General features: G+C 50.3%; 37 non-coding genes across 37 annotated transcripts; all 37 read right to left on the bottom strand.

Moving 5' to 3' along the window:
* Positions 1 to 209: 209 nt before the first annotated feature.
* On the bottom strand, positions 210 to 281 carry Trnat-cgu (transfer RNA threonine (anticodon CGU)). Its single transcript has one exon. It is a non-coding gene; the product is annotated as a tRNA-Thr (tRNA).
* Positions 282 to 969: 688 nt separating this feature from the next.
* On the bottom strand, positions 970 to 1,043 carry Trnan-guu (transfer RNA asparagine (anticodon GUU)). The gene has a single exon. It is a non-coding gene; the product is annotated as a tRNA-Asn (tRNA).
* A 333-nt stretch (positions 1,044 to 1,376) lies between these two features.
* On the bottom strand, positions 1,377 to 1,448 carry Trnat-cgu (transfer RNA threonine (anticodon CGU)). Its single transcript has one exon. It is a non-coding gene; the product is annotated as a tRNA-Thr (tRNA).
* A 688-nt stretch (positions 1,449 to 2,136) lies between these two features.
* On the bottom strand, positions 2,137 to 2,210 carry Trnan-guu (transfer RNA asparagine (anticodon GUU)). The gene has a single exon. It is a non-coding gene; the product is annotated as a tRNA-Asn (tRNA).
* A 333-nt stretch (positions 2,211 to 2,543) lies between these two features.
* Trnat-cgu (transfer RNA threonine (anticodon CGU)) lies at positions 2,544 to 2,615 on the bottom strand. The gene has a single exon. It is a non-coding gene; the product is annotated as a tRNA-Thr (tRNA).
* A 688-nt stretch (positions 2,616 to 3,303) lies between these two features.
* Positions 3,304 to 3,377, bottom strand: Trnan-guu (transfer RNA asparagine (anticodon GUU)). The gene has a single exon. It is a non-coding gene; the product is annotated as a tRNA-Asn (tRNA).
* Positions 3,378 to 3,710: 333 nt separating this feature from the next.
* Trnat-cgu (transfer RNA threonine (anticodon CGU)) lies at positions 3,711 to 3,782 on the bottom strand. Its single transcript has one exon. It is a non-coding gene; the product is annotated as a tRNA-Thr (tRNA).
* A 688-nt stretch (positions 3,783 to 4,470) lies between these two features.
* On the bottom strand, positions 4,471 to 4,544 carry Trnan-guu (transfer RNA asparagine (anticodon GUU)). The gene has a single exon. It is a non-coding gene; the product is annotated as a tRNA-Asn (tRNA).
* Positions 4,545 to 4,877: 333 nt separating this feature from the next.
* Trnat-cgu (transfer RNA threonine (anticodon CGU)) lies at positions 4,878 to 4,949 on the bottom strand. The gene has a single exon. It is a non-coding gene; the product is annotated as a tRNA-Thr (tRNA).
* Positions 4,950 to 5,637: 688 nt separating this feature from the next.
* Positions 5,638 to 5,711, bottom strand: Trnan-guu (transfer RNA asparagine (anticodon GUU)). The gene has a single exon. It is a non-coding gene; the product is annotated as a tRNA-Asn (tRNA).
* Positions 5,712 to 6,044: 333 nt separating this feature from the next.
* Trnat-cgu (transfer RNA threonine (anticodon CGU)) lies at positions 6,045 to 6,116 on the bottom strand. The gene has a single exon. It is a non-coding gene; the product is annotated as a tRNA-Thr (tRNA).
* A 688-nt stretch (positions 6,117 to 6,804) lies between these two features.
* Trnan-guu (transfer RNA asparagine (anticodon GUU)) lies at positions 6,805 to 6,878 on the bottom strand. Its single transcript has one exon. It is a non-coding gene; the product is annotated as a tRNA-Asn (tRNA).
* A 333-nt stretch (positions 6,879 to 7,211) lies between these two features.
* Trnat-cgu (transfer RNA threonine (anticodon CGU)) lies at positions 7,212 to 7,283 on the bottom strand. The gene has a single exon. It is a non-coding gene; the product is annotated as a tRNA-Thr (tRNA).
* A 688-nt stretch (positions 7,284 to 7,971) lies between these two features.
* Trnan-guu (transfer RNA asparagine (anticodon GUU)) lies at positions 7,972 to 8,045 on the bottom strand. Its single transcript has one exon. It is a non-coding gene; the product is annotated as a tRNA-Asn (tRNA).
* Positions 8,046 to 8,378: 333 nt separating this feature from the next.
* On the bottom strand, positions 8,379 to 8,450 carry Trnat-cgu (transfer RNA threonine (anticodon CGU)). Its single transcript has one exon. It is a non-coding gene; the product is annotated as a tRNA-Thr (tRNA).
* A 688-nt stretch (positions 8,451 to 9,138) lies between these two features.
* On the bottom strand, positions 9,139 to 9,212 carry Trnan-guu (transfer RNA asparagine (anticodon GUU)). The gene has a single exon. It is a non-coding gene; the product is annotated as a tRNA-Asn (tRNA).
* Positions 9,213 to 9,545: 333 nt separating this feature from the next.
* Trnat-cgu (transfer RNA threonine (anticodon CGU)) lies at positions 9,546 to 9,617 on the bottom strand. Its single transcript has one exon. It is a non-coding gene; the product is annotated as a tRNA-Thr (tRNA).
* Positions 9,618 to 10,305: 688 nt separating this feature from the next.
* Positions 10,306 to 10,379, bottom strand: Trnan-guu (transfer RNA asparagine (anticodon GUU)). Its single transcript has one exon. It is a non-coding gene; the product is annotated as a tRNA-Asn (tRNA).
* Positions 10,380 to 10,712: 333 nt separating this feature from the next.
* Positions 10,713 to 10,784, bottom strand: Trnat-cgu (transfer RNA threonine (anticodon CGU)). Its single transcript has one exon. It is a non-coding gene; the product is annotated as a tRNA-Thr (tRNA).
* A 688-nt stretch (positions 10,785 to 11,472) lies between these two features.
* On the bottom strand, positions 11,473 to 11,546 carry Trnan-guu (transfer RNA asparagine (anticodon GUU)). Its single transcript has one exon. It is a non-coding gene; the product is annotated as a tRNA-Asn (tRNA).
* Positions 11,547 to 11,879: 333 nt separating this feature from the next.
* Trnat-cgu (transfer RNA threonine (anticodon CGU)) lies at positions 11,880 to 11,951 on the bottom strand. Its single transcript has one exon. It is a non-coding gene; the product is annotated as a tRNA-Thr (tRNA).
* A 688-nt stretch (positions 11,952 to 12,639) lies between these two features.
* On the bottom strand, positions 12,640 to 12,713 carry Trnan-guu (transfer RNA asparagine (anticodon GUU)). The gene has a single exon. It is a non-coding gene; the product is annotated as a tRNA-Asn (tRNA).
* Positions 12,714 to 13,046: 333 nt separating this feature from the next.
* Positions 13,047 to 13,118, bottom strand: Trnat-cgu (transfer RNA threonine (anticodon CGU)). The gene has a single exon. It is a non-coding gene; the product is annotated as a tRNA-Thr (tRNA).
* A 688-nt stretch (positions 13,119 to 13,806) lies between these two features.
* On the bottom strand, positions 13,807 to 13,880 carry Trnan-guu (transfer RNA asparagine (anticodon GUU)). The gene has a single exon. It is a non-coding gene; the product is annotated as a tRNA-Asn (tRNA).
* Positions 13,881 to 14,213: 333 nt separating this feature from the next.
* Trnat-cgu (transfer RNA threonine (anticodon CGU)) lies at positions 14,214 to 14,285 on the bottom strand. The gene has a single exon. It is a non-coding gene; the product is annotated as a tRNA-Thr (tRNA).
* A 688-nt stretch (positions 14,286 to 14,973) lies between these two features.
* On the bottom strand, positions 14,974 to 15,047 carry Trnan-guu (transfer RNA asparagine (anticodon GUU)). The gene has a single exon. It is a non-coding gene; the product is annotated as a tRNA-Asn (tRNA).
* Positions 15,048 to 15,380: 333 nt separating this feature from the next.
* Positions 15,381 to 15,452, bottom strand: Trnat-cgu (transfer RNA threonine (anticodon CGU)). Its single transcript has one exon. It is a non-coding gene; the product is annotated as a tRNA-Thr (tRNA).
* Positions 15,453 to 16,140: 688 nt separating this feature from the next.
* Positions 16,141 to 16,214, bottom strand: Trnan-guu (transfer RNA asparagine (anticodon GUU)). Its single transcript has one exon. It is a non-coding gene; the product is annotated as a tRNA-Asn (tRNA).
* Positions 16,215 to 16,547: 333 nt separating this feature from the next.
* Positions 16,548 to 16,619, bottom strand: Trnat-cgu (transfer RNA threonine (anticodon CGU)). Its single transcript has one exon. It is a non-coding gene; the product is annotated as a tRNA-Thr (tRNA).
* Positions 16,620 to 17,307: 688 nt separating this feature from the next.
* Positions 17,308 to 17,381, bottom strand: Trnan-guu (transfer RNA asparagine (anticodon GUU)). The gene has a single exon. It is a non-coding gene; the product is annotated as a tRNA-Asn (tRNA).
* Positions 17,382 to 17,714: 333 nt separating this feature from the next.
* Positions 17,715 to 17,786, bottom strand: Trnat-cgu (transfer RNA threonine (anticodon CGU)). Its single transcript has one exon. It is a non-coding gene; the product is annotated as a tRNA-Thr (tRNA).
* Positions 17,787 to 18,474: 688 nt separating this feature from the next.
* On the bottom strand, positions 18,475 to 18,548 carry Trnan-guu (transfer RNA asparagine (anticodon GUU)). Its single transcript has one exon. It is a non-coding gene; the product is annotated as a tRNA-Asn (tRNA).
* A 332-nt stretch (positions 18,549 to 18,880) lies between these two features.
* On the bottom strand, positions 18,881 to 18,952 carry Trnat-cgu (transfer RNA threonine (anticodon CGU)). Its single transcript has one exon. It is a non-coding gene; the product is annotated as a tRNA-Thr (tRNA).
* Positions 18,953 to 19,640: 688 nt separating this feature from the next.
* On the bottom strand, positions 19,641 to 19,713 carry Trnan-guu (transfer RNA asparagine (anticodon GUU)). The gene has a single exon. It is a non-coding gene; the product is annotated as a tRNA-Asn (tRNA).
* A 333-nt stretch (positions 19,714 to 20,046) lies between these two features.
* Trnat-cgu (transfer RNA threonine (anticodon CGU)) lies at positions 20,047 to 20,118 on the bottom strand. Its single transcript has one exon. It is a non-coding gene; the product is annotated as a tRNA-Thr (tRNA).
* A 688-nt stretch (positions 20,119 to 20,806) lies between these two features.
* Positions 20,807 to 20,880, bottom strand: Trnan-guu (transfer RNA asparagine (anticodon GUU)). The gene has a single exon. It is a non-coding gene; the product is annotated as a tRNA-Asn (tRNA).
* Positions 20,881 to 21,213: 333 nt separating this feature from the next.
* Trnat-cgu (transfer RNA threonine (anticodon CGU)) lies at positions 21,214 to 21,285 on the bottom strand. The gene has a single exon. It is a non-coding gene; the product is annotated as a tRNA-Thr (tRNA).
* Between the last annotated feature and the right edge of the window lie 440 nt (positions 21,286 to 21,725).

A 21,725-nucleotide genomic window follows, 5' to 3' on the forward strand; every position in this document is an offset into this window, starting at 1 on the left:
GAGGCTCGTACACGAATGACATCGCCAAGCATGACATTATACTACAAAATGCATACAAACCACTGTTGTGCCTATGCATTCAGAAAACCTCTGAGGCCAGTAGAATACTTTTCATAGGCTGTAGAACATCCCTTTCATTCAGTGTACTGCCATGTGTTAGATGCTGCTCGAGATAGCTCCGCTCCTTGCAGGAAGGTTAAAAAAATGAATGCCTTCTGTGAGGTTCGAACTCACGACCCCTGGTTTACGAGACCAGTGCTCTACCACTGAGCTAAGAAGGCGGCAGCTTAGCGTTTGTGAGCTATCCCCGAATTGTCACTTCATCATACTGAATCTTGCAGCCCTCGACCAGATATCGGATTTGGCACCCAGCTGCTGCAGGGGGTGTCCACATTGCCGTTTTCCAAATCTCTTGACTGTTTCGCCCTTACGATCGACGACGAGCGTCGGGCCACCAGAAGTTTGCGGTCTGCACAATCCTGTCCTAGTGCACAGCTTGTGGGATAGCGTGGCTCGACTGCGAAATGCGCCTTTCGGCTCCTCTCTCTGGCTACAGTATGCTGTTGTCCACAGTGGCACTGGCGTTGCCCATGGGGCTTCATGTAAGGCGACTGCACGTCTCTCGGCCAACAGCGGCCCACTGCAGATCGACACTTAAGAGACACCAAATACAAATCGACATCGAGAGACAGGCCCTGTCATATGGCAGTCGCGACGTATACGCTGAAATTGAATGTAAAGAATACGTCTTTTGTAGTGGGCGTCGCTCTACTGCAGTGCACACATGACGAATAAATAGGAAAAGAGTAGAACGTCTGTGTAGGGCCATGTTTTTACCTACAGTGTCACTTGGCTGAATGTGTATAAGGCTCTGTGGCATCACTCAAACACAGCCAAATTGTCACGCTAGCTGTGTATCTCTAACAAAGTTGACGTATGTCCTCACCTCGGTGCCGGTTAAAACGATTTCGCCCCCGGGTGGGCTCGAACCACCAACCTTTCGGTTAACAGCCGAACGCGCTAGCCGATTGCGCCACGGAGGCCTTGAATTTGGCTCACTTGTGCTCTGTATATCAACGCAATTCGTATACCTTCTGCAGGAATCTCGCAGAATGGTAGCATCTGCTTGCGCCTCTTCACATGGATAACGTGCATGCACACTGTAGCGAGGCTCGTACACGAATGACATCGCCAAGCATGACATTATACTACAAAATGCATACAAACCACTGTTGTGCCTATGCATTCAGAAAACCTCTGAGGCCAGTAGAATACTTTTCATAGGCTGTAGAACATCCCTTTCATTCAGTGTACTGCCATGTGTTAGATGCTGCTCGAGATAGCTCCGCTCCTTGCAGGAAGGTTAAAAAAATGAATGCCTTCTGTGAGGTTCGAACTCACGACCCCTGGTTTACGAGACCAGTGCTCTACCACTGAGCTAAGAAGGCGGCAGCTTAGCGTTTGTGAGCTATCCCCGAATTGTCACTTCATCATACTGAATCTTGCAGCCCTCGACCAGATATCGGATTTGGCACCCAGCTGCTGCAGGGGGTGTCCACATTGCCGTTTTCCAAATCTCTTGACTGTTTCGCCCTTACGATCGACGACGAGCGTCGGGCCACCAGAAGTTTGCGGTCTGCACAATCCTGTCCTAGTGCACAGCTTGTGGGATAGCGTGGCTCGACTGCGAAATGCGCCTTTCGGCTCCTCTCTCTGGCTACAGTATGCTGTTGTCCACAGTGGCACTGGCGTTGCCCATGGGGCTTCATGTAAGGCGACTGCACGTCTCTCGGCCAACAGCGGCCCACTGCAGATCGACACTTAAGAGACACCAAATACAAATCGACATCGAGAGACAGGCCCTGTCATATGGCAGTCGCGACGTATACGCTGAAATTGAATGTAAAGAATACGTCTTTTGTAGTGGGCGTCGCTCTACTGCAGTGCACACATGACGAATAAATAGGAAAAGAGTAGAACGTCTGTGTAGGGCCATGTTTTTACCTACAGTGTCACTTGGCTGAATGTGTATAAGGCTCTGTGGCATCACTCAAACACAGCCAAATTGTCACGCTAGCTGTGTATCTCTAACAAAGTTGACGTATGTCCTCACCTCGGTGCCGGTTAAAACGATTTCGCCCCCGGGTGGGCTCGAACCACCAACCTTTCGGTTAACAGCCGAACGCGCTAGCCGATTGCGCCACGGAGGCCTTGAATTTGGCTCACTTGTGCTCTGTATATCAACGCAATTCGTATACCTTCTGCAGGAATCTCGCAGAATGGTAGCATCTGCTTGCGCCTCTTCACATGGATAACGTGCATGCACACTGTAGCGAGGCTCGTACACGAATGACATCGCCAAGCATGACATTATACTACAAAATGCATACAAACCACTGTTGTGCCTATGCATTCAGAAAACCTCTGAGGCCAGTAGAATACTTTTCATAGGCTGTAGAACATCCCTTTCATTCAGTGTACTGCCATGTGTTAGATGCTGCTCGAGATAGCTCCGCTCCTTGCAGGAAGGTTAAAAAAATGAATGCCTTCTGTGAGGTTCGAACTCACGACCCCTGGTTTACGAGACCAGTGCTCTACCACTGAGCTAAGAAGGCGGCAGCTTAGCGTTTGTGAGCTATCCCCGAATTGTCACTTCATCATACTGAATCTTGCAGCCCTCGACCAGATATCGGATTTGGCACCCAGCTGCTGCAGGGGGTGTCCACATTGCCGTTTTCCAAATCTCTTGACTGTTTCGCCCTTACGATCGACGACGAGCGTCGGGCCACCAGAAGTTTGCGGTCTGCACAATCCTGTCCTAGTGCACAGCTTGTGGGATAGCGTGGCTCGACTGCGAAATGCGCCTTTCGGCTCCTCTCTCTGGCTACAGTATGCTGTTGTCCACAGTGGCACTGGCGTTGCCCATGGGGCTTCATGTAAGGCGACTGCACGTCTCTCGGCCAACAGCGGCCCACTGCAGATCGACACTTAAGAGACACCAAATACAAATCGACATCGAGAGACAGGCCCTGTCATATGGCAGTCGCGACGTATACGCTGAAATTGAATGTAAAGAATACGTCTTTTGTAGTGGGCGTCGCTCTACTGCAGTGCACACATGACGAATAAATAGGAAAAGAGTAGAACGTCTGTGTAGGGCCATGTTTTTACCTACAGTGTCACTTGGCTGAATGTGTATAAGGCTCTGTGGCATCACTCAAACACAGCCAAATTGTCACGCTAGCTGTGTATCTCTAACAAAGTTGACGTATGTCCTCACCTCGGTGCCGGTTAAAACGATTTCGCCCCCGGGTGGGCTCGAACCACCAACCTTTCGGTTAACAGCCGAACGCGCTAGCCGATTGCGCCACGGAGGCCTTGAATTTGGCTCACTTGTGCTCTGTATATCAACGCAATTCGTATACCTTCTGCAGGAATCTCGCAGAATGGTAGCATCTGCTTGCGCCTCTTCACATGGATAACGTGCATGCACACTGTAGCGAGGCTCGTACACGAATGACATCGCCAAGCATGACATTATACTACAAAATGCATACAAACCACTGTTGTGCCTATGCATTCAGAAAACCTCTGAGGCCAGTAGAATACTTTTCATAGGCTGTAGAACATCCCTTTCATTCAGTGTACTGCCATGTGTTAGATGCTGCTCGAGATAGCTCCGCTCCTTGCAGGAAGGTTAAAAAAATGAATGCCTTCTGTGAGGTTCGAACTCACGACCCCTGGTTTACGAGACCAGTGCTCTACCACTGAGCTAAGAAGGCGGCAGCTTAGCGTTTGTGAGCTATCCCCGAATTGTCACTTCATCATACTGAATCTTGCAGCCCTCGACCAGATATCGGATTTGGCACACAGCTGCTGCAGGGGGTGTCCACATTGCCGTTTTCCAAATCTCTTGACTGTTTCGCCCTTACGATCGACGACGAGCGTCGGGCCACCAGAAGTTTGCGGTCTGCACAATCCTGTCCTAGTGCACAGCTTGTGGGATAGCGTGGCTCGACTGCGAAATGCGCCTTTCGGCTCCTCTCTCTGGCTACAGTATGCTGTTGTCCACAGTGGCACTGGCGTTGCCCATGGGGCTTCATGTAAGGCGACTGCACGTCTCTCGGCCAACAGCGGCCCACTGCAGATCGACACTTAAGAGACACCAAATACAAATCGACATCGAGAGACAGGCCCTGTCATATGGCAGTCGCGACGTATACGCTGAAATTGAATGTAAAGAATACGTCTTTTGTAGTGGGCGTCGCTCTACTGCAGTGCACACATGACGAATAAATAGGAAAAGAGTAGAACGTCTGTGTAGGGCCATGTTTTTACCTACAGTGTCACTTGGCTGAATGTGTATAAGGCTCTGTGGCATCACTCAAACACAGCCAAATTGTCACGCTAGCTGTGTATCTCTAACAAAGTTGACGTATGTCCTCACCTCGGTGCCGGTTAAAACGATTTCGCCCCCGGGTGGGCTCGAACCACCAACCTTTCGGTTAACAGCCGAACGCGCTAGCCGATTGCGCCACGGAGGCCTTGAATTTGGCTCACTTGTGCTCTGTATATCAACGCAATTCGTATACCTTCTGCAGGAATCTCGCAGAATGGTAGCATCTGCTTGCGCCTCTTCACATGGATAACGTGCATGCACACTGTAGCGAGGCTCGTACACGAATGACATCGCCAAGCATGACATTATACTACAAAATGCATACAAACCACTGTTGTGCCTATGCATTCAGAAAACCTCTGAGGCCAGTAGAATACTTTTCATAGGCTGTAGAACATCCCTTTCATTCAGTGTACTGCCATGTGTTAGATGCTGCTCGAGATAGCTCCGCTCCTTGCAGGAAGGTTAAAAAAATGAATGCCTTCTGTGAGGTTCGAACTCACGACCCCTGGTTTACGAGACCAGTGCTCTACCACTGAGCTAAGAAGGCGGCAGCTTAGCGTTTGTGAGCTATCCCCGAATTGTCACTTCATCATACTGAATCTTGCAGCCCTCGACCAGATATCGGATTTGGCACCCAGCTGCTGCAGGGGGTGTCCACATTGCCGTTTTCCAAATCTCTTGACTGTTTCGCCCTTACGATCGACGACGAGCGTCGGGCCACCAGAAGTTTGCGGTCTGCACAATCCTGTCCTAGTGCACAGCTTGTGGGATAGCGTGGCTCGACTGCGAAATGCGCCTTTCGGCTCCTCTCTCTGGCTACAGTATGCTGTTGTCCACAGTGGCACTGGCGTTGCCCATGGGGCTTCATGTAAGGCGACTGCACGTCTCTCGGCCAACAGCGGCCCACTGCAGATCGACACTTAAGAGACACCAAATACAAATCGACATCGAGAGACAGGCCCTGTCATATGGCAGTCGCGACGTATACGCTGAAATTGAATGTAAAGAATACGTCTTTTGTAGTGGGCGTCGCTCTACTGCAGTGCACACATGACGAATAAATAGGAAAAGAGTAGAACGTCTGTGTAGGGCCATGTTTTTACCTACAGTGTCACTTGGCTGAATGTGTATAAGGCTCTGTGGCATCACTCAAACACAGCCAAATTGTCACGCTAGCTGTGTATCTCTAACAAAGTTGACGTATGTCCTCACCTCGGTGCCGGTTAAAACGATTTCGCCCCCGGGTGGGCTCGAACCACCAACCTTTCGGTTAACAGCCGAACGCGCTAGCCGATTGCGCCACGGAGGCCTTGAATTTGGCTTACTTGTGCTCTGTATATCAACGCAATTCGTATACCTTCTGCAGGAATCTCGCAGAATGGTAGCATCTGCTTGCGCCTCTTCACATGGATAACGTGCATGCACACTGTAGCGAGGCTCGTACACGAATGACATCGCCAAGCATGACATTATACTACAAAATGCATACAAACCACTGTTGTGCCTATGCATTCAGAAAACCTCTGAGGCCAGTAGAATACTTTTCATAGGCTGTAGAACATCCCTTTCATTCAGTGTACTGCCATGTGTTAGATGCTGCTCGAGATAGCTCCGCTCCTTGCAGGAAGGTTAAAAAAATGAATGCCTTCTGTGAGGTTCGAACTCACGACCCCTGGTTTACGAGACCAGTGCTCTACCACTGAGCTAAGAAGGCGGCAGCTTAGCGTTTGTGAGCTATCCCCGAATTGTCACTTCATCATACTGAATCTTGCAGCCCTCGACCAGATATCGGATTTGGCACACAGCTGCTGCAGGGGGTGTCCACATTGCCGTTTTCCAAATCTCTTGACTGTTTCGCCCTTACGATCGACGACGAGCGTCGGGCCACCAGAAGTTTGCGGTCTGCACAATCCTGTCCTAGTGCACAGCTTGTGGGATAGCGTGGCTCGACTGCGAAATGCGCCTTTCGGCTCCTCTCTCTGGCTACAGTATGCTGTTGTCCACAGTGGCACTGGCGTTGCCCATGGGGCTTCATGTAAGGCGACTGCACGTCTCTCGGCCAACAGCGGCCCACTGCAGATCGACACTTAAGAGACACCAAATACAAATCGACATCGAGAGACAGGCCCTGTCATATGGCAGTCGCGACGTATACGCTGAAATTGAATGTAAAGAATACGTCTTTTGTAGTGGGCGTCGCTCTACTGCAGTGCACACATGACGAATAAATAGGAAAAGAGTAGAACGTCTGTGTAGGGCCATGTTTTTACCTACAGTGTCACTTGGCTGAATGTGTATAAGGCTCTGTGGCATCACTCAAACACAGCCAAATTGTCACGCTAGCTGTGTATCTGTAACAAAGTTGACGTATGTCCTCACCTCGGTGCCGGTTAAAACGATTTCGCCCCCGGGTGGGCTCGAACCACCAACCTTTCGGTTAACAGCCGAACGCGCTAGCCGATTGCGCCACGGAGGCCTTGAATTTGGCTCACTTGTGCTCTGTATATCAACGCAATTCGTATACCTTCTGCAGGAATCTCGCAGAATGGTAGCATCTGCTTGCGCCTCTTCACATGGATAACGTGCATGCACACTGTAGCGAGGCTCGTACACGAATGACATCGCCAAGCATGACATTATACTACAAAATGCATACAAACCACTGTTGTGCCTATGCATTCAGAAAACCTCTGAGGCCAGTAGAATACTTTTCATAGGCTGTAGAACATCCCTTTCATTCAGTGTACTGCCATGTGTTAGATGCTGCTCGAGATAGCTCCGCTCCTTGCAGGAAGGTTAAAAAAATGAATGCCTTCTGTGAGGTTCGAACTCACGACCCCTGGTTTACGAGACCAGTGCTCTACCACTGAGCTAAGAAGGCGGCAGCTTAGCGTTTGTGAGCTATCCCCGAATTGTCACTTCATCATACTGAATCTTGCAGCCCTCGACCAGATATCGGATTTGGCACCCAGCTGCTGCAGGGGGTGTCCACATTGCCGTTTTCCAAATCTCTTGACTGTTTCGCCCTTACGATCGACGACGAGCGTCGGGCCACCAGAAGTTTGCGGTCTGCACAATCCTGTCCTAGTGCACAGCTTGTGGGATAGCGTGGCTCGACTGCGAAATGCGCCTTTCGGCTCCTCTCTCTGGCTACAGTATGCTGTTGTCCACAGTGGCACTGGCGTTGCCCATGGGGCTTCATGTAAGGCGACTGCACGTCTCTCGGCCAACAGCGGCCCACTGCAGATCGACACTTAAGAGACACCAAATACAAATCGACATCGAGAGACAGGCCCTGTCATATGGCAGTCGCGACGTATACGCTGAAATTGAATGTAAAGAATACGTCTTTTGTAGTGGGCGTCGCTCTACTGCAGTGCACACATGACGAATAAATAGGAAAAGAGTAGAACGTCTGTGTAGGGCCATGTTTTTACCTACAGTGTCACTTGGCTGAATGTGTATAAGGCTCTGTGGCATCACTCAAACACAGCCAAATTGTCACGCTAGCTGTGTATCTCTAACAAAGTTGACGTATGTCCTCACCTCGGTGCCGGTTAAAACGATTTCGCCCCCGGGTGGGCTCGAACCACCAACCTTTCGGTTAACAGCCGAACGCGCTAGCCGATTGCGCCACGGAGGCCTTGAATTTGGCTCACTTGTGCTCTGTATATCAACGCAATTCGTATACCTTCTGCAGGAATCTCGCAGAATGGTAGCATCTGCTTGCGCCTCTTCACATGGATAACGTGCATGCACACTGTAGCGAGGCTCGTACACGAATGACATCGCCAAGCATGACATTATACTACAAAATGCATACAAACCACTGTTGTGCCTATGCATTCAGAAAACCTCTGAGGCCAGTAGAATACTTTTCATAGGCTGTAGAACATCCCTTTCATTCAGTGTACTGCCATGTGTTAGATGCTGCTCGAGATAGCTCCGCTCCTTGCAGGAAGGTTAAAAAAATGAATGCCTTCTGTGAGGTTCGAACTCACGACCCCTGGTTTACGAGACCAGTGCTCTACCACTGAGCTAAGAAGGCGGCAGCTTAGCGTTTGTGAGCTATCCCCGAATTGTCACTTCATCATACTGAATCTTGCAGCCCTCGACCAGATATCGGATTTGGCACCCAGCTGCTGCAGGGGGTGTCCACATTGCCGTTTTCCAAATCTCTTGACTGTTTCGCCCTTACGATCGACGACGAGCGTCGGGCCACCAGAAGTTTGCGGTCTGCACAATCCTGTCCTAGTGCACAGCTTGTGGGATAGCGTGGCTCGACTGCGAAATGCGCCTTTCGGCTCCTCTCTCTGGCTACAGTATGCTGTTGTCCACAGTGGCACTGGCGTTGCCCATGGGGCTTCATGTAAGGCGACTGCACGTCTCTCGGCCAACAGCGGCCCACTGCAGATCGACACTTAAGAGACACCAAATACAAATCGACATCGAGAGACAGGCCCTGTCATATGGCAGTCGCGACGTATACGCTGAAATTGAATGTAAAGAATACGTCTTTTGTAGTGGGCGTCGCTCTACTGCAGTGCACACATGACGAATAAATAGGAAAAGAGTAGAACGTCTGTGTAGGGCCATGTTTTTACCTACAGTGTCACTTGGCTGAATGTGTATAAGGCTCTGTGGCATCACTCAAACACAGCCAAATTGTCACGCTAGCTGTGTATCTCTAACAAAGTTGACGTATGTCCTCACCTCGGTGCCGGTTAAAACGATTTCGCCCCCGGGTGGGCTCGAACCACCAACCTTTCGGTTAACAGCCGAACGCGCTAGCCGATTGCGCCACGGAGGCCTTGAATTTGGCTCACTTGTGCTCTGTATATCAACGCAATTCGTATACCTTCTGCAGGAATCTCGCAGAATGGTAGCATCTGCTTGCGCCTCTTCACATGGATAACGTGCATGCACACTGTAGCGAGGCTCGTACACGAATGACATCGCCAAGCATGACATTATACTACAAAATGCATACAAACCACTGTTGTGCCTATGCATTCAGAAAACCTCTGAGGCCAGTAGAATACTTTTCATAGGCTGTAGAACATCCCTTTCATTCAGTGTACTGCCATGTGTTAGATGCTGCTCGAGATAGCTCCGCTCCTTGCAGGAAGGTTAAAAAAATGAATGCCTTCTGTGAGGTTCGAACTCACGACCCCTGGTTTACGAGACCAGTGCTCTACCACTGAGCTAAGAAGGCGGCAGCTTAGCGTTTGTGAGCTATCCCCGAATTGTCACTTCATCATACTGAATCTTGCAGCCCTCGACCAGATATCGGATTTGGCACCCAGCTGCTGCAGGGGGTGTCCACATTGCCGTTTTCCAAATCTCTTGACTGTTTCGCCCTTACGATCGACGACGAGCGTCGGGCCACCAGAAGTTTGCGGTCTGCACAATCCTGTCCTAGTGCACAGCTTGTGGGATAGCGTGGCTCGACTGCGAAATGCGCCTTTCGGCTCCTCTCTCTGGCTACAGTATGCTGTTGTCCACAGTGGCACTGGCGTTGCCCATGGGGCTTCATGTAAGGCGACTGCACGTCTCTCGGCCAACAGCGGCCCACTGCAGATCGACACTTAAGAGACACCAAATACAAATCGACATCGAGAGACAGGCCCTGTCATATGGCAGTCGCGACGTATACGCTGAAATTGAATGTAAAGAATACGTCTTTTGTAGTGGGCGTCGCTCTACTGCAGTGCACACATGACGAATAAATAGGAAAAGAGTAGAACGTCTGTGTAGGGCCATGTTTTTACCTACAGTGTCACTTGGCTGAATGTGTATAAGGCTCTGTGGCATCACTCAAACACAGCCAAATTGTCACGCTAGCTGTGTATCTCTAACAAAGTTGACGTATGTCCTCACCTCGGTGCCGGTTAAAACGATTTCGCCCCCGGGTGGGCTCGAACCACCAACCTTTCGGTTAACAGCCGAACGCGCTAGCCGATTGCGCCACGGAGGCCTTGAATTTGGCTTACTTGTGCTCTGTATATCAACGCAATTCGTATACCTTCTGCAGGAATCTCGCAGAATGGTAGCATCTGCTTGCGCCTCTTCACATGGATAACGTGCATGCACACTGTAGCGAGGCTCGTACACGAATGACATCGCCAAGCATGACATTATACTACAAAATGCATACAAACCACTGTTGTGCCTATGCATTCAGAAAACCTCTGAGGCCAGTAGAATACTTTTCATAGGCTGTAGAACATCCCTTTCATTCAGTGTACTGCCATGTGTTAGATGCTGCTCGAGATAGCTCCGCTCCTTGCAGGAAGGTTAAAAAAATGAATGCCTTCTGTGAGGTTCGAACTCACGACCCCTGGTTTACGAGACCAGTGCTCTACCACTGAGCTAAGAAGGCGGCAGCTTAGCGTTTGTGAGCTATCCCCGAATTGTCACTTCATCATACTGAATCTTGCAGCCCTCGACCAGATATCGGATTTGGCACACAGCTGCTGCAGGGGGTGTCCACATTGCCGTTTTCCAAATCTCTTGACTGTTTCGCCCTTACGATCGACGACGAGCGTCGGGCCACCAGAAGTTTGCGGTCTGCACAATCCTGTCCTAGTGCACAGCTTGTGGGATAGCGTGGCTCGACTGCGAAATGCGCCTTTCGGCTCCTCTCTCTGGCTACAGTATGCTGTTGTCCACAGTGGCACTGGCGTTGCCCATGGGGCTTCATGTAAGGCGACTGCACGTCTCTCGGCCAACAGCGGCCCACTGCAGATCGACACTTAAGAGACACCAAATACAAATCGACATCGAGAGACAGGCCCTGTCATATGGCAGTCGCGACGTATACGCTGAAATTGAATGTAAAGAATACGTCTTTTGTAGTGGGCGTCGCTCTACTGCAGTGCACACATGACGAATAAATAGGAAAAGAGTAGAACGTCTGTGTAGGGCCATGTTTTTACCTACAGTGTCACTTGGCTGAATGTGTATAAGGCTCTGTGGCATCACTCAAACACAGCCAAATTGTCACGCTAGCTGTGTATCTCTAACAAAGTTGACGTATGTCCTCACCTCGGTGCCGGTTAAAACGATTTCGCCCCCGGGTGGGCTCGAACCACCAACCTTTCGGTTAACAGCCGAACGCGCTAGCCGATTGCGCCACGGAGGCCTTGAATTTGGCTCACTTGTGCTCTGTATATCAACGCAATTCGTATACCTTCTGCAGGAATCTCGCAGAATGGTAGCATCTGCTTGCGCCTCTTCACATGGATAACGTGCATGCACACTGTAGCGAGGCTCGTACACGAATGACATCGCCAAGCATGACATTATACTACAAAATGCATACAAACCACTGTTGTGCCTATGCATTCAGAAAACCTCTGAGGCCAGTAGAATACTTTTCATAGGCTGTAGAACATCCCTTTCATTCAGTGTACTGCCATGTGTTAGATGCTGCTCGAGATAGCTCCGCTCCTTGCAGGAAGGTTAAAAAAATGAATGCCTTCTGTGAGGTTCGAACTCACGACCCCTGGTTTACGAGACCAGTGCTCTACCACTGAGCTAAGAAGGCGGCAGCTTAGCGTTTGTGAGCTATCCCCGAATTGTCACTTCATCATACTGAATCTTGCAGCCCTCGACCAGATATCGGATTTGGCACCCAGCTGCTGCAGGGGGTGTCCACATTGCCGTTTTCCAAATCTCTTGACTGTTTCGCCCTTACGATCGACGACGAGCGTCGGGCCACCAGAAGTTTGCGGTCTGCACAATCCTGTCCTAGTGCACAGCTTGTGGGATAGCGTGGCTCGACTGCGAAATGCGCCTTTCGGCTCCTCTCTCTGGCTACAGTATGCTGTTGTCCACAGTGGCACTGGCGTTGCCCATGGGGCTTCATGTAAGGCGACTGCACGTCTCTCGGCCAACAGCGGCCCACTGCAGATCGACACTTAAGAGACACCAAATACAAATCGACATCGAGAGACAGGCCCTGTCATATGGCAGTCGCGACGTATACGCTGAAATTGAATGTAAAGAATACGTCTTTTGTAGTGGGCGTCGCTCTACTGCAGTGCACACATGACGAATAAATAGGAAAAGAGTAGAACGTCTGTGTAGGGCCATGTTTTTACCTACAGTGTCACTTGGCTGAATGTGTATAAGGCTCTGTGGCATCACTCAAACACAGCCAAATTGTCACGCTAGCTGTGTATCTCTAACAAAGTTGACGTATGTCCTCACCTCGGTGCCGGTTAAAACGATTTCGCCCCCGGGTGGGCTCGAACCACCAACCTTTCGGTTAACAGCCGAACGCGCTAGCCGATTGCGCCACGGAGGCCTTGAATTTGGCTCACTTGTGCTCTGTATATCAACGCAATTCGTATACCTTCTGCAGGAATCTCGCAGAATGGTAGCATCTGCTTGCGCCTCTTCACATGGATAACGTGCATGCACACTGTAGCGAGGCTCGTACACGAATGACATCGCCAAGCATGACATTATACTACAAAATGCATACAAACCACTGTTGTGCCTATGCATTCAGAAAACCTCTGAGGCCAGTAGAATACTTTTCATAGGCTGTAGAACATCCCTTTCATTCAGTGTACTGCCATGTGTTAGATGCTGCTCGAGATAGCTCCGCTCCTTGCAGGAAGGTTAAAAAAATGAATGCCTTCTGTGAGGTTCGAACTCACGACCCCTGGTTTACGAGACCAGTGCTCTACCACTGAGCTAAGAAGGCGGCAGCTTAGCGTTTGTGAGCTATCCCCGAATTGTCACTTCATCATACTGAATCTTGCAGCCCTCGACCAGATATCGGATTTGGCACACAGCTGCTGCAGGGGGTGTCCACATTGCCGTTTTCCAAATCTCTTGACTGTTTCGCCCTTACGATCGACGACGAGCGTCGGGCCACCAGAAGTTTGCGGTCTGCACAATCCTGTCCTAGTGCACAGCTTGTGGGATAGCGTGGCTCGACTGCGAAATGCGCCTTTCGGCTCCTCTCTCTGGCTACAGTATGCTGTTGTCCACAGTGGCACTGGCGTTGCCCATGGGGCTTCATGTAAGGCGACTGCACGTCTCTCGGCCAACAGCGGCCCACTGCAGATCGACACTTAAGAGACACCAAATACAAATCGACATCGAGAGACAGGCCCTGTCATATGGCAGTCGCGACGTATACGCTGAAATTGAATGTAAAGAATACGTCTTTTGTAGTGGGCGTCGCTCTACTGCAGTGCACACATGACGAATAAATAGGAAAAGAGTAGAACGTCTGTGTAGGGCCATGTTTTTACCTACAGTGTCACTTGGCTGAATGTGTATAAGGCTCTGTGGCATCACTCAAACACAGCCAAATTGTCACGCTAGCTGTGTATCTCTAACAAAGTTGACGTATGTCCTCACCTCGGTGCCGGTTAAAACGATTTCGCCCCCGGGTGGGCTCGAACCACCAACCTTTCGGTTAACAGCCGAACGCGCTAGCCGATTGCGCCACGGAGGCCTTGAATTTGGCTCACTTGTGCTCTGTATATCAACGCAATTCGTATACCTTCTGCAGGAATCTCGCAGAATGGTAGCATCTGCTTGCGCCTCTTCACATGGATAACGTGCATGCACACTGTAGCGAGGCTCGTACACGAATGACATCGCCAAGCATGACATTATACTACAAAATGCATACAAACCACTGTTGTGCCTATGCATTCAGAAAACCTCTGAGGCCAGTAGAATACTTTTCATAGGCTGTAGAACATCCCTTTCATTCAGTGTACTGCCATGTGTTAGATGCTGCTCGAGATAGCTCCGCTCCTTGCAGGAAGGTTAAAAAAATGAATGCCTTCTGTGAGGTTCGAACTCACGACCCCTGGTTTACGAGACCAGTGCTCTACCACTGAGCTAAGAAGGCGGCAGCTTAGCGTTTGTGAGCTATCCCCGAATTGTCACTTCATCATACTGAATCTTGCAGCCCTCGACCAGATATCGGATTTGGCACCCAGCTGCTGCAGGGGGTGTCCACATTGCCGTTTTCCAAATCTCTTGACTGTTTCGCCCTTACGATCGACGACGAGCGTCGGGCCACCAGAAGTTTGCGGTCTGCACAATCCTGTCCTAGTGCACAGCTTGTGGGATAGCGTGGCTCGACTGCGAAATGCGCCTTTCGGCTCCTCTCTCTGGCTACAGTATGCTGTTGTCCACAGTGGCACTGGCGTTGCCCATGGGGCTTCATGTAAGGCGACTGCACGTCTCTCGGCCAACAGCGGCCCACTGCAGATCGACACTTAAGAGACACCAAATACAAATCGACATCGAGAGACAGGCCCTGTCATATGGCAGTCGCGACGTATACGCTGAAATTGAATGTAAAGAATACGTCTTTTGTAGTGGGCGTCGCTCTACTGCAGTGCACACATGACGAATAAATAGGAAAAGAGTAGAACGTCTGTGTAGGGCCATGTTTTTACCTACAGTGTCACTTGGCTGAATGTGTATAAGGCTCTGTGGCATCACTCAAACACAGCCAAATTGTCACGCTAGCTGTGTATCTCTAACAAAGTTGACGTATGTCCTCACCTCGGTGCCGGTTAAAACGATTTCGCCCCCGGGTGGGCTCGAACCACCAACCTTTCGGTTAACAGCCGAACGCGCTAGCCGATTGCGCCACGGAGGCCTTGAATTTGGCTCACTTGTGCTCTGTATATCAACGCAATTCGTATACCTTCTGCAGGAATCTCGCAGAATGGTAGCATCTGCTTGCGCCTCTTCACATGGATAACGTGCATGCACACTGTAGCGAGGCTCGTACACGAATGACATCGCCAAGCATGACATTATACTACAAAATGCATACAAACCACTGTTGTGCCTATGCATTCAGAAAACCTCTGAGGCCAGTAGAATACTTTTCATAGGCTGTAGAACATCCCTTTCATTCAGTGTACTGCCATGTGTTAGATGCTGCTCGAGATAGCTCCGCTCCTTGCAGGAAGGTTAAAAAAATGAATGCCTTCTGTGAGGTTCGAACTCACGACCCCTGGTTTACGAGACCAGTGCTCTACCACTGAGCTAAGAAGGCGGCAGCTTAGCGTTTGTGAGCTATCCCCGAATTGTCACTTCATCATACTGAATCTTGCAGCCCTCGACCAGATATCGGATTTGGCACCCAGCTGCTGCAGGGGGTGTCCACATTGCCGTTTTCCAAATCTCTTGACTGTTTCGCCCTTACGATCGACGACGAGCGTCGGGCCACCAGAAGTTTGCGGTCTGCACAATCCTGTCCTAGTGCACAGCTTGTGGGATAGCGTGGCTCGACTGCGAAATGCGCCTTTCGGCTCCTCTCTCTGGCTACAGTATGCTGTTGTCCACAGTGGCACTGGCGTTGCCCATGGGGCTTCATGTAAGGCGACTGCACGTCTCTCGGCCAACAGCGGCCCACTGCAGATCGACACTTAAGAGACACCAAATACAAATCGACATCGAGAGACAGGCCCTGTCATATGGCAGTCGCGACGTATACGCTGAAATTGAATGTAAAGAATACGTCTTTTGTAGTGGGCGTCGCTCTACTGCAGTGCACACATGACGAATAAATAGGAAAAGAGTAGAACGTCTGTGTAGGGCCATGTTTTTACCTACAGTGTCACTTGGCTGAATGTGTATAAGGCTCTGTGGCATCACTCAAACACAGCCAAATTGTCACGCTAGCTGTGTATCTCTAACAAAGTTGACGTATGTCCTCACCTCGGTGCCGGTTAAAACGATTTCGCCCCCGGGTGGGCTCGAACCACCAACCTTTCGGTTAACAGCCGAACGCGCTAGCCGATTGCGCCACGGAGGCCTTGAATTTGGCTCACTTGTGCTCTGTATATCAACGCAATTCGTATACCTTCTGCAGGAATCTCGCAGAATGGTAGCATCTGCTTGCGCCTCTTCACATGGATAACGTGCATGCACACTGTAGCGAGGCTCGTACACGAATGACATCGCCAAGCATGACATTATACTACAAAATGCATACAAACCACTGTTGTGCCTATGCATTCAGAAAACCTCTGAGGCCAGTAGAATACTTTTCATAGGCTGTAGAACATCCCTTTCATTCAGTGTACTGCCATGTGTTAGATGCTGCTCGAGATAGCTCCGCTCCTTGCAGGAAGGTTAAAAAAATGAATGCCTTCTGTGAGGTTCGAACTCACGACCCCTGGTTTACGAGACCAGTGCTCTACCACTGAGCTAAGAAGGCGGCAGCTTAGCGTTTGTGAGCTATCCCCGAATTGTCACTTCATCATACTGAATCTTGCAGCCCTCGACCAGATATCGGATTTGGCACACAGCTGCTGCAGGGGGTGTCCACATTGCCGTTTTCCAAATCTCTTGACTGTTTCGCCCTTACGATCGACGACGAGCGTCGGGCCACCAGAAGTTTGCGGTCTGCACAATCCTGTCCTAGTGCACAGCTTGTGGGATAGCGTGGCTCGACTGCGAAATGCGCCTTTCGGCTCCTCTCTCTGGCTACAGTATGCTGTTGTCCACAGTGGCACTGGCGTTGCCCATGGGGCTTCATGTAAGGCGACTGCACGTCTCTCGGCCAACAGCGGCCCACTGCAGATCGACACTTAAGAGACACCAAATACAAATCGACATCGAGAGACAGGCCCTGTCATATGGCAGTCGCGACGTATACGCTGAAATTGAATGTAAAGAATACGTCTTTTGTAGTGGGCGTCGCTCTACTGCAGTGCACACATGACGAATAAATAGGAAAAGAGTAGAACGTCTGTGTAGGGCCATGTTTTTACCTACAGTGTCACTTGGCTGAATGTGTATAAGGCTCTGTGGCATCACTCAAACACAGCCAAATTGTCACGCTAGCTGTGTATCTCTAACAAAGTTGACGTATGTCCTCACCTCGGTGCCGGTTAAAACGATTTCGCCCCCGGGTGGGCTCGAACCACCAACCTTTCGGTTAACAGCCGAACGCGCTAGCCGATTGCGCCACGGAGGCCTTGAATTTGGCTCACTTGTGCTCTGTATATCAACGCAATTCGTATACCTTCTGCAGGAATCTCGCAGAATGGTAGCATCTGCTTGCGCCTCTTCACATGGATAACGTGCATGCACACTGTAGCGAGGCTCGTACACGAATGACATCGCCAAGCATGACATTATACTACAAAATGCATACAAACCACTGTTGTGCCTATGCATTCAGAAAACCTCTGAGGCCAGTAGAATACTTTTCATAGGCTGTAGAACATCCCTTTCATTCAGTGTACTGCCATGTGTTAGATGCTGCTCGAGATAGCTCCGCTCCTTGCAGGAAGGTTAAAAAAATGAATGCCTTCTGTGAGGTTCGAACTCACGACCCCTGGTTTACGAGACCAGTGCTCTACCACTGAGCTAAGAAGGCGGCAGCTTAGCGTTTGTGAGCTATCCCCGAATTGTCACTTCATCATACTGAATCTTGCAGCCCTCGACCAGATATCGGATTTGGCACACAGCTGCTGCAGGGGGTGTCCACATTGCCGTTTTCCAAATCTCTTGACTGTTTCGCCCTTACGATCGACGACGAGCGTCGGGCCACCAGAAGTTTGCGGTCTGCACAATCCTGTCCTAGTGCACAGCTTGTGGGATAGCGTGGCTCGACTGCGAAATGCGCCTTTCGGCTCCTCTCTCTGGCTACAGTATGCTGTTGTCCACAGTGGCACTGGCGTTGCCCATGGGGCTTCATGTAAGGCGACTGCACGTCTCTCGGCCAACAGCGGCCCACTGCAGATCGACACTTAAGAGACACCAAATACAAATCGACATCGAGAGACAGGCCCTGTCATATGGCAGTCGCGACGTATACGCTGAAATTGAATGTAAAGAATACGTCTTTTGTAGTGGGCGTCGCTCTACTGCAGTGCACACATGACGAATAAATAGGAAAAGAGTAGAACGTCTGTGTAGGGCCATGTTTTTACCTACAGTGTCACTTGGCTGAATGTGTATAAGGCTCTGTGGCATCACTCAAACACAGCCAAATTGTCACGCTAGCTGTGTATCTCTAACAAAGTTGACGTATGTCCTCACCTCGGTGCCGGTTAAAACGATTTCGCCCCCGGGTGGGCTCGAACCACCAACCTTTCGGTTAACAGCCGAACGCGCTAGCCGATTGCGCCACGGAGGCCTTGAATTTGGCTCACTTGTGCTCTGTATATCAACGCAATTCGTATACCTTCTGCAGGAATCTCGCAGAATGGTAGCATCTGCTTGCGCCTCTTCACATGGATAACGTGCATGCACACTGTAGCGAGGCTCGTACACGAATGACATCGCCAAGCATGACATTATACTACAAAATGCATACAAACCACTGTTGTGCCTATGCATTCAGAAAACCTCTGAGGCCAGTAGAATACTTTTCATAGGCTGTAGAACATCCCTTTCATTCAGTGTACTGCCATGTGTTAGATGCTGCTCGAGATAGCTCCGCTCCTTGCAGGAAGGTTAAAAAATGAATGCCTTCTGTGAGGTTCGAACTCACGACCCCTGGTTTACGAGACCAGTGCTCTACCACTGAGCTAAGAAGGCGGCAGCTTAGCGTTTGTGAGCTATCCCCGAATTGTCACTTCATCATACTGAATCTTGCAGCCCTCGACCAGATATCGGATTTGGCACACAGCTGCTGCAGGGGGTGTCCACATTGCCGTTTTCCAAATCTCTTGACTGTTTCGCCCTTACGATCGACGACGAGCGTCGGGCCACCAGAAGTTTGCGGTCTGCACAATCCTGTCCTAGTGCACAGCTTGTGGGATAGCGTGGCTCGACTGCGAAATGCGCCTTTCGGCTCCTCTCTCTGGCTACAGTATGCTGTTGTCCACAGTGGCACTGGCGTTGCCCATGGGGCTTCATGTAAGGCGACTGCACGTCTCTCGGCCAACAGCGGCCCACTGCAGATCGACACTTAAGAGACACCAAATACAAATCGACATCGAGAGACAGGCCCTGTCATATGGCAGTCGCGACGTATACGCTGAAATTGAATGTAAAGAATACGTCTTTTGTAGTGGGCGTCGCTCTACTGCAGTGCACACATGACGAATAAATAGGAAAAGAGTAGAACGTCTGTGTAGGGCCATGTTTTTACCTACAGTGTCACTTGGCTGAATGTGTATAAGGCTCTGTGGCATCACTCAAACACAGCCAAATTGTCACGCTAGCTGTGTATCTCTAACAAAGTTGACGTATGTCCTCACCTCGGTGCCGGTTAAAACGATTTCGCCCCCGGGTGGCTCGAACCACCAACCTTTCGGTTAACAGCCGAACGCGCTAGCCGATTGCGCCACGGAGGCCTTGAATTTGGCTCACTTGTGCTCTGTATATCAACGCAATTCGTATACCTTCTGCAGGAATCTCGCAGAATGGTAGCATCTGCTTGCGCCTCTTCACATGGATAACGTGCATGCACACTGTAGCGAGGCTCGTACACGAATGACATCGCCAAGCATGACATTATACTACAAAATGCATACAAACCACTGTTGTGCCTATGCATTCAGAAAACCTCTGAGGCCAGTAGAATACTTTTCATAGGCTGTAGAACATCCCTTTCATTCAGTGTACTGCCATGTGTTAGATGCTGCTCGAGATAGCTCCGCTCCTTGCAGGAAGGTTAAAAAAATGAATGCCTTCTGTGAGGTTCGAACTCACGACCCCTGGTTTACGAGACCAGTGCTCTACCACTGAGCTAAGAAGGCGGCAGCTTAGCGTTTGTGAGCTATCCCCGAATTGTCACTTCATCATACTGAATCTTGCAGCCCTCGACCAGATATCGGATTTGGCACACAGCTGCTGCAGGGGGTGTCCACATTGCCGTTTTCCAAATCTCTTGACTGTTTCGCCCTTACGATCGACGACGAGCGTCGGGCCACCAGAAGTTTGCGGTCTGCACAATCCTGTCCTAGTGCACAGCTTGTGGGATAGCGTGGCTCGACTGCGAAATGCGCCTTTCGGCTCCTCTCTCTGGCTACAGTATGCTGTTGTCCACAGTGGCACTGGCGTTGCCCATGGGGCTTCATGTAAGGCGACTGCACGTCTCTCGGCCAACAGCGGCCCACTGCAGATCGACACTTAAGAGACACCAAATACAAATCGACATCGAGAGACAGGCCCTGTCATATGGCAGTCGCGACGTATACGCTGAAATTGAATGTAAAGAATACGTCTTTTGTAGTGGGCGTCGCTCTACTGCAGTGCACACATGACGAATAAATAGGAAAAGAGTAGAACGTCTGTGTAGGGCCATGTTTTTACCTACAGTGTCACTTGGCTGAATGTGTATAAGGCTCTGTGGCATCACTCAAACACAGCCAAATTGTCACGCTAGCTGTGTATCTCTAACAAAGTTGACGTATGTCCTCACCTCGGTGCCGGTTAAAACGATTTCGCCCCCGGGTGGGCTCGAACCACCAACCTTTCGGTTAACAGCCGAACGCGCTAGCCGATTGCGCCACGGAGGCCTTGAATTTGGCTCACTTGTGCTCTGTATATCAACGCAATTCGTATACCTTCTGCAGGAATCTCGCAGAATGGTAGCATCTGCTTGCGCCTCTTCACATGGATAACGTGCATGCACACTGTAGCGAGGCTCGTACACGAATGACATCGCCAAGCATGACATTATACTACAAAATGCATACAAACCACTGTTGTGCCTATGCATTCAGAAAACCTCTGAGGCCAGTAGAATACTTTTCATAGGCTGTAGAACATCCCTTTCATTCAGTGTACTGCCATGTGTTAGATGCTGCTCGAGATAGCTCCGCTCCTTGCAGGAAGGTTAAAAAAATGAATGCCTTCTGTGAGGTTCGAACTCACGACCCCTGGTTTACGAGACCAGTGCTCTACCACTGAGCTAAGAAGGCGGCAGCTTAGCGTTTGTGAGCTATCCCCGAATTGTCACTTCATCATACTGAATCTTGCAGCCCTCGACCAGATATCGGATTTGGCACCCAGCTGCTGCAGGGGGTGTCCACATTGCCGTTTTCCAAATCTCTTGACTGTTTCGCCCTTACGATCGACGACGAGCGTCGGGCCACCAGAAGTTTGCGGTCTGCACAATCCTGTCCTAGTGCACAGCTTGTGGGATAGCGTGGCTCGACTGCGAAATGCGCCTTTCGGCTCCTCTCTCTGGCTACAGTATGCTGTTGTCCACAGTGGCACTGGCGTTGCCCATGGGGCTTCATGTAAGGCGACTGCACGTCTCTCGGCCAACAGCGGCCCACTGCAGATCGACACTTAAGAGACACCAAATACAAATCGACATCGAGAGACAGGCCCTGTCATATGGCAGTCGCGACGTATA

The sequence above is a fragment of the Schistocerca nitens genome, chromosome 6 (genome assembly GCF_023898315.1).
Source record: "Schistocerca nitens isolate TAMUIC-IGC-003100 chromosome 6, iqSchNite1.1, whole genome shotgun sequence".
NCBI lineage: Eukaryota > Metazoa > Arthropoda > Insecta > Orthoptera > Acrididae > Schistocerca > Schistocerca nitens.